Source organism: Myodes glareolus, chromosome 7 (genome assembly GCF_982192425.1).
Source record: "Myodes glareolus chromosome 7, mMyoGla1.1, whole genome shotgun sequence".
Classification (NCBI taxonomy): domain Eukaryota; kingdom Metazoa; phylum Chordata; class Mammalia; order Rodentia; family Cricetidae; genus Myodes; species Myodes glareolus.
The window spans coordinates 87,605,936-87,614,708 of NC_142032.1; the positions used below are offsets into that span (position 1 = coordinate 87,605,936).

Genomic DNA, 8,773 nt, shown 5'->3' on the forward strand with positions numbered 1-8,773 from the left:
GGATCACTGGCTTTAGAATGACTCACAGAACTTGGGAAGGGGTCTGATTCACTATTGATGGATAATTGTTAAGGATCTAACTCAAGGACAGGCGAATAGCCATGACTGCCAAGTGAGATACCCGTCATACATATGAGTCAGCTCATCGTCTGTTCTTAAATCAGTGATGATCATCTTTTCCTCGCTTCTCCTCAAACATGGAGCTGGGATACAATAAGGAATGGGGCTCAGAGTTCCAGCTGTTTGGTTTCATGGTTGGTTCTCATACAGCCTCCCTCCATCCTGAAGCTATCGAAGTACCACAAAGAGACCCACACACACACCCCTACAGCAGCAGTGCTGGTATGGCTGAGGGACACTTGACATAAATACAAAAACTATTCTGTCCTCTTACCACCTGTAGTGGTTTGAAAGAAAATGGCCCCCAGAGGGAGTGGGACTATCAGGAGGTGTGGCCTTGTTGGAGTAGATGTGGCCTTAATGGACAAAGTGTTTCACTATAGAGGTGGGTTTTGAGGTCTCATATATGCTCAAGTCATGTCCAGTATCCCAGACCACTTCCTACTGTTTGTCAGTCAAGATGTAAGAACTCTTAGCTCCCTCTCTATCACCATGTCTGCCTGGATACTGCCTTGCTTCTCTCCATAATGAAAATGGACTAAACCTCTGAGCTGTAAATGAGCCACCACAATTAAACATTTTTCTCTGTAAGAGTTGCTGTAGTCATAGTGTCTTCTCACAGCAATAGAAACCCTCAGTAAGACAATACCATTGCTCAAAAGATTGTTCTAGAACATTCCAGAGGTTCTAGAAGCACCATGTAAGAACTGAGGAACTGTAGCCCATTTATTTCTTCCTCCAGTACTGAAGAGGCAAAATACAGCATGAGGATAAGGTCATGGCTCTGAAGACCAGTAGTTTGCATTCTAAATATTTTACTTAATGGATGTGGGGCCTGAAACAAATTCCTTAAGATCTCCGATATGTGTTTCTCATCTACAAATAGTTCATAAGCCATTTGACACCAGTCTCTGGGCTTGGAATGTGACACTGGACAGCAGTGCAGCTAAACTCCTATATGACAATAAGGAGCCAGCTATGGGAGCACAACATGGAGGACGAAGAACATGGAGGTGGAAGGAGCATTGTGTCTGAGGCAGGAGGCAGATACAATCTTGTGTTGTTCAGGGGAAAAGCATGTGTGCATTTGGCATCCTCAAAAGCAGGGCTCATGCCCTGGGAACACACACGGCTACCCTTTTTATTCTGGAGACACACAGGGACAAGCTTTTTACCCTGATTCTGGCTCCTTGCCCTGTCTCCTCCTGGTCTAACCAGCTCATGGATCTAGCTACCATCTCCAGCTGACAGGAGCCCCCACTTGTCGGTATGACTTTCTTCCTAATTCATCCATACCTAACATCTCCCCCACTTAACTCCCAAGATGAACCTACCTGCCTGACCTCAGTGCCCTACTTTGGTGTTCTACAATCTCAGGCAGCACCAATAATTAGGTTTTCTCAGGCTCTTGAGCTAAAAATATTTAAGATAGACCTTTCTGGGTAGTGGGGAGACAAAAAAAAGTCAAGACTCAGATTTCAGGCTCTGATATCACTGAGAACTAGTTAGGTGAGAGTAGATATCAAACCCACATCCCAGTGGCCCACGGTCTCAACCTCCTATGGCTCCATTCTCTCCACATGCTCACCTCAACAGCCTATATTGACAGATATTTTGTTCTTAATTTGTGTCTGCTTCATCTGGAAACTTCCAGCAAAGATTCTCAAGCAGCGATCATGTCACCTACTACAGGTAATTTGATAGTATCTAGAGACCTTTTAGATCATCACAGTAGAGTCTAGATGCTGTTGGACTCTAGTAGGTAGATGCCAGGTATGCTCTTGACCATCCTATAATGAGTAGCACATACACTGACATGACAGATTATCTTATCTCAGTGTCAAGAGTGCCATGGTGGGAAAAACTACTGTTAACCCTTGAACTCAACATACAGAAAAGAGATACTATGGGTTCTGGAGATAGCTCACCTGTTTAAGTTCTTGCTGCACAAGCAAGAAGACCTGGGTTCAAATCCCCAGAACCCATGTAAAAAGGTAGGCATGGAGGTACACACTTGTAATTTTATCTGGAGAGGAGAAAACAGATCAATTCATGGGGCTTACTGGCCAGCTATCCTGGATCACTTTGTAACCTCCAGGCCAATGAAGCTCCCACAAAACAATAAAGTGGAAACTCCTAAGGAACAGAACCCAATGTGGACCCCTGCTCTTCACATGCACATACAAACAAGCACACCTATGTACATACAGTTACACACAGAAGCAATGTCAAACCATACCTAGCATGTAGATGAGTTTCAAAAAAAGACAAGGAATGTGTGGATACAGGAGCATCCTATACAAATGCTGCTGTTCTCAGGCAAGAATCACAGACTCAGTGGCCAGTAGTCCTAAGATGTTCTTACACATCACCTTAAAGTACACACGCATGAATAATCACTGCATGTTTTCTCATCACTGTGAACAAAATAATGAAGAGAAACAACGTAGAGAAGGAAAGATCTATTTTAGCTTGTGGCTTTGTAGGTTATAGCCTAGCCTGTCAGAGAGGCCATGGAAGAATAGACCAGCTCACATTATGGTGGACAGGTCAAAGCGTAAGAGAATAGAAGAGGGTCTTGGTGTGGCATAGCCCTCAGTCAGTAGTAAGTAGTAGGAGCTCCATCCATACAGACCTACTTCTTTCTGAAGGGCATTTCACATTACAGTCATTATGAGTAAATGAACTCTGTCTCTACTTAGTCCACTGTGTGGGAGAATGTGGGACCACATGCTGACTACATTTAGATTCTCCCAGACCCTGGTCACCATTCTGTGTAGTACAAATAATAAAAACCTAGAGACAGATATTGGGATTCAACCTGAAGATCAGGAAAGCCACTAGAGAGCTCTTACTTCTACAAATGAAAGAGAGCAAGTTTCTGTCTCCTCCTGCCCTGTATTCCTCTATAGTGCTGGGATTAAAGGCGTGCACCACGGCAGCCTAGCCTCTATGGCTATCTAGTGCGGCTTCTGGGATTAAAGGTGTGTGTCATACTGCCTGGCAAGTATGGTTGAAAAGTGTGGCTGTTTGGCATTCTAATCTTCAGGCAAGCTTTATCTATTAAAATACAAATGAGATATCACTACATTTCCCCTTTTGTCTAAAATAAAAAAGGAGGCTATAACTAATATAAGAAAAACTACATACAGTAACTACAATAACTATATATAATGTATGCAGGCAATAACTACATCAACAATGTCTATTCCATTTGCATTAGACAAATTCAGAAAAAATAGTTCATATTTATCCTAACTTGATGAGTCAAAAGCTTTGTACCTAATTTCCTTTCTATCATAACTTGCTTTCTGTGTCTGGTAAACAAGGAAAACTATAACTATCTAATCTTCAACTTCCTCAGACACCCAGGAAGGAAATAATATTAATTGAGTAAGCAGAAAGTGCAAGCAAGTGACTTCCAAAAACTGTGAGTAATGACAAAAACATCTGACTTCCTGGATAGTCACCCAAAGATCCTCTACAACATTGGGACATTCATCTTCAGCCTACTGGCCTAGCATATTCAACATACTTTTCTGTGAAGCAGAATATTCTGAAGGGCTGTCCCGCCTTGTCTTGACAATGTTTGGCAGTCACTTACTTTTATGTACTGCTTGTCCAATTAGGACAGCATACGGCAAACAGTTGAAGCAGGGGCATTCTCTTGCCCAGCAGATTACTTTTGCCACAAAGAAAGTAAACTCCATGTCCATTATCTTCTCTGAAGTAGACTGGTACTGACAAGAACAGACATGTCTCATTGTCATAAAAAGAGAACCAATGTTATTCAAACATCTTAAATGCCATATTCTGTAGACCTCTGAAGTGTTTGAAGATGACCTGTCTATCTAAAACATTTCTTAGTTTGACTTTGAAAACATACCTAATGTGACTACAAATTCAGTTATAAAAAGTGGTTAACTATTAATCTGCATTTTCTTACTATCTTAAACAGTTGGGTGACTACAAGTTCGATTATAAAAGGTGGTTAACTACTAATCCGCATTTCCTTATTATCTTAAACAGTTGGTAATAATAATTTTCAAGAACTAGAAATTTGCATTACACTGTTAAATGTTTTTAAATTGTATAGTTTTAGTACCTCAAACAAGAGAAGAAATGTATATAGAGTATGTTCTAACAAAATAAATCTCAAATTTGTATCAATATAAAAAATTTGTATACAATATACACAAATCCAATCTGATGTAAAATATTTAAAGCTAGTATTTGCTTTTTAAAAGTAGATTCAATAATCTATGTTTTATATAATCATATCTATATCCTCCTCTTTTTCTTTTCAGAATAGATTCATTAACCTACCCTTTTACCATATCATATCTATATCCTCTTTTTTCTTTTCAGAACAAGAACTCTGTATCTAGTCTTTGTTCAACTTTCCTCCTAACTGTAACAGCTTGTAACCAACCTCCCTAAACAATGACAAATATCCATAATCCACTGAATGGCCAAAAGCCACCCACCCCATCTCTTGGGAATGTGACCATCATGTTCTTAAATTTACTTCCTGCTCTCTGGGAGTGACGGTTAATTTGGGTGATCTGAAAAAGAAAAATGGGGGTTAACTGTCAAGTTCTGAGAGAGGTAGCTGTATCATCTGTTGTCCAGTCTCTGAAAAAATGGGAAACTCCAGGGCTTGAGTTCTGCCTAGAGTAGTCTGTTCGGCTGGATTATCTCAGCTAGCCACCTCAAAGTTATTCTGAGTAGTTTGTACTCTAAAGTTGATCTTTAGGTGGTGTTTTTCATCTTAGTGGTGTTATCATAGTCCTGGAGGAATTGTCGTTGTGGGGTACCACCCTTCTTTTGGAGACATCAAATGTAGCTGTTAGGCATGCTCATGGTTCACTGCAGAAAACTGATAGAGACTCAAACACAAAATTATGTTCAGGAAGGTAGATGAAACTTTTTTCTAGAATTAGTTAGCACCCTATATGATCATTAATATCATGATAAAAAGTTTAGTCTATATGTGTGTATGTGTATGTATTAATCTTTTAAGAAAAGCTGTTCAAGAGACAATATAAAACCAAAGGATTGTGAGATTAGTAGCAATAAAATAGTCCTTAAACATTTGACCCATCTCGTACTCTTCTTTACCTTAGATAAAGTTCCAATCCCTAAATCCTGACATTTACATCCTGAAGAGGTCAATTTGAATGCCAAGATTCTGATGAAATTATTGTTATATCCACACCTGTGTCTACCAGACCTTCAATGACAGCATCATTTATTTGTATTTTTAATTTTAGTCTTTGTTTGTTTATAGAAGTTTGCCAAAATACTCACTTTACGGTTTCTCCTGAATTTTTTGTTCTCTCTTCTATAGCTGTTCTGTTATCTAGAGCAGTATGGCTTCTTACAATAGGCATTAGGTTCTTTAATTGCTCTGAGGAGTTTCCTCTATGATGACAGGAAATGACTGAACCAGATTTGGCATGAGAAGCCCCTCATGGGATTTCCTGATTGAAAAGGATTACCTTGAATAGTCCTCATTGACCTACATTCATTAGTCCAGTGTCTGCCTTTGCCACACCATTTGCATAATCCAGAGCAGAGGAGTATTCTGAATGCATTATTCTTAGAAAAATAATTGTTTCTAGGAATGTCCTATCTACAATCCCTTTTAAGGTGACCTTGTTTGCCACAATTACAACATTTGACATTTTGATTTTTCCTCAAATCTCTGGAAATCACCTCTCCTATCCATGTGTCATCATTGTCATAAGATTCATGAGATTTAATATTAATTGTATCTCTAATCCATCCCTCCAAAGGTGCTGACCTCGCTTTTTATGGCCTAATTATCCTTTTGCACGGAGAATTGGTATTTTCAAAAGCCAGAGATTCAATTATTATTTGTCTAGTTTCTGAATTTGGTATCATTCTATTTACTGCTGAAATTGATCTTTGTAAGAAATCTGTAAAGACTTCCTTTGGACCCAGTATAGCTCTAGTAAATTTTCAATTTTCTTTCCTATTTCTCCAATTCTGTACCAAGCATTCAAAGGTACTACATGGTATAAATCCAGGGTGTGGTCATCATATACAACTTGCCTTTCTATGGTAGCATAATCTTCTTCTACAAGAATTTGATCTTGGAAGAGTTCCCTCTTCTGTGAACCAGATACTCCATTGTAATTGTGGACCAGGCTCTAAAACACTTTTAACCAATGTTATCCTGCCTTTAGGGATAATCCTATTATAAACTGACAACAAGTTTAACATTTGTCTCACAAAAGACGAATGCATGCCATATGAGACTATTGTGTCCTTGAATCTCCTTAAATCTAACATTGGCACAGGAGTCCAGCTAGCTGTAACAGAGCCCCTGCCATTTGGCAATTCCTGTAAGGTTACTGGATATATTAAGGTTGATTGTTTGAAAACCTTAGGTTGTTCTTCTCTATTTTTATAATATAATACTGAAATTGGTTCTCCATTAAATTCCTGTCTGGATTTTAATATTTCTGTGATCTCTTTTATTAGGTTTTTCATAGGCCTGTATCTTAGCATTCAGATTAATTAACTTTTTAGTGATGAGACAAAAATGCTAAAGCTGATAATATCTACAATTGACATTACATAAATCCCATCTAAATTAAATATTCTCTTATTTAATCATTCTATTCTCATATTACCATCTAGAGATTCAAATCCCTCCATCTTAATGGTCGTTCCCATTTTTTAATGTTGGAAAAATCTCTCTCTTATAAATAATTGCTCCCTTTAAGAATTCCCAATTGCCCTATCAAATCTACCAATGATATTGATGAAGATGTAAGGCTTATTACTGCTGTGTAGGACAGTAGAGAGCCTGACAGGATTTCAAGGCAACTACCTAGTTTGGAAGCATCCCAAGAAGGGAGTTCAGGGATATCCTACAACCCATGAGAGGGAGGGGCTAGGGGAGAGGGAGAGAGAGAGGGAGAGAGAGAAGGAGAAAGAGAGGGAGAACTGGCTGACTGAAAAACACACAGAATTGTTCAGAAAAACACGTAGTAGATGGTGGGGGAAGGGAACTGCCTGAAGGCACAACCAGCCAGTCTAGGGTGGGTGAGTCCTGTGGCATTTGGAGTCCAGGTGCTTCTGGAGTTTGGGTGGCAACTGGAGACTGTTTCAGATAGGCTACAATAAGAAAATCTCAAACTCGTTCAGATGCTTGGGGGGGAAAGGAAAAGGAGAACTCCTACAGCTGATAAATATCTTCAGTGATGTGGCAGGATACAAGATCAATTTAAAAAAACTCAGTAGCCCTCTTATATACAAATGATAAAGAAGCTGAGGGGGAAATCAGAGAAACCTCATCTTTCACAATAGCCACAAATAGCATAAAATATCTTGAGGTAATACTAACCAAAGAAGTGAAAGACCTATTCAACAAGAACTTTAAGTCTTTGAAGAAAGAAATGGAAGAAGATATCAGAAAATGGAAAAATCTCCCATGCTCTGGATAGATAGGATCAACATAGTAAAAAACAGCAATTCAACCAAAAACAATCTTTAAATTCAATGCAATCCCCATTAAAATCCCAACACACTTCTTCACAGACCTTGAAAGAACAATAATCAACTTCATATGGAAAAACAAAAAACCCAGGATAGTCAAAACAATTCTATACAATAAAGGAACTTCCAGAGGGATCACCATCCCTGACATCAAGCTCTATTACAGAGTTACAGTAATGAAAACAGCTTGGTGCTGGCATAAAAACAGGGAGGTTGATCAATTAAATCAAATCAAAGACCCGGATATTAATCTTCACACCTATGAACACCTGATTTTTGACAAAGAAACTAAAATTATACAATGGAAACAAGAAAGTATCTTCAACAAATGGTGCTGGCATAACTGGATGCAGAAGAGTGAAAATAGATCCATATCTACCCCCATGCACAAAATTCAAGTTCAAATGGATTAAAGACCTCAATATAAAACTGACCACACTGAACCTGATAGAAGAGAAAGTTGGGAGTACAGTTGAATGCATTGGCACAGAAGACCACTTCCCAAATATAACCCCAGTAGCACAGATACTGAGAGCAACAATAAATAAATGGGGCCTCCTGAAACCGAGAAGCTTCTGTAAAGCAAAGAACACAGTCAATAAGACAAAAAGATAGCCTACTGAATGGAAAAAAATCTTTACCAGACCCACATCAGGCAAAATATATATCTCCAAAATATATAAAGAACTCAAAAAAATAGGCATCAAAATTCTAAATAACCCAATAAAAAATGGGGTACAGAACTAAACAGAGAATTGTCAACAGAAGAATCTCAAATGGCCAAAAGATACTTAAGGAAATGTTCAACATCCTTAGCCATCAGGGAAATACAAATTAAAACAACTCTGAGATACCATCTTACACCTGTCAGAATGGCTAAGACCAAAAACACCAATGATATCTTATGCTGGAGAGGATGTGAAGTAAGGGGAACACTCATCCATTGCTGGTGGGAATGCAAGCTTGTCCAAGCACTCTAGAAATCACTATGGCAGTTTCTCAGAAAATTGGGAGTCAACCTACCTCAGGATCCAGCAATACCACTCTTGGGCATTTACCCAAAAGATGCTCAATCCTACTACAAAGGCATTTGTTCAATTATGTTCATGGCAGCATTATGTGT

General features: G+C 38.8%; 1 long non-coding RNA gene across 1 annotated transcript; it reads left to right on the forward strand.

The window, feature by feature from the left end:
* Positions 1 to 1,611: 1,611 nt before the first annotated feature.
* LOC125416950 (uncharacterized) lies at positions 1,612 to 5,219 on the forward strand. Its single transcript, XR_015002932.2, has 2 exons — positions 1,612 to 1,812; positions 3,485 to 5,219. It is a non-coding gene; the product is annotated as an uncharacterized LOC125416950 (long non-coding RNA).
* Positions 5,220 to 8,773: the final 3,554 nt, after the last annotated feature.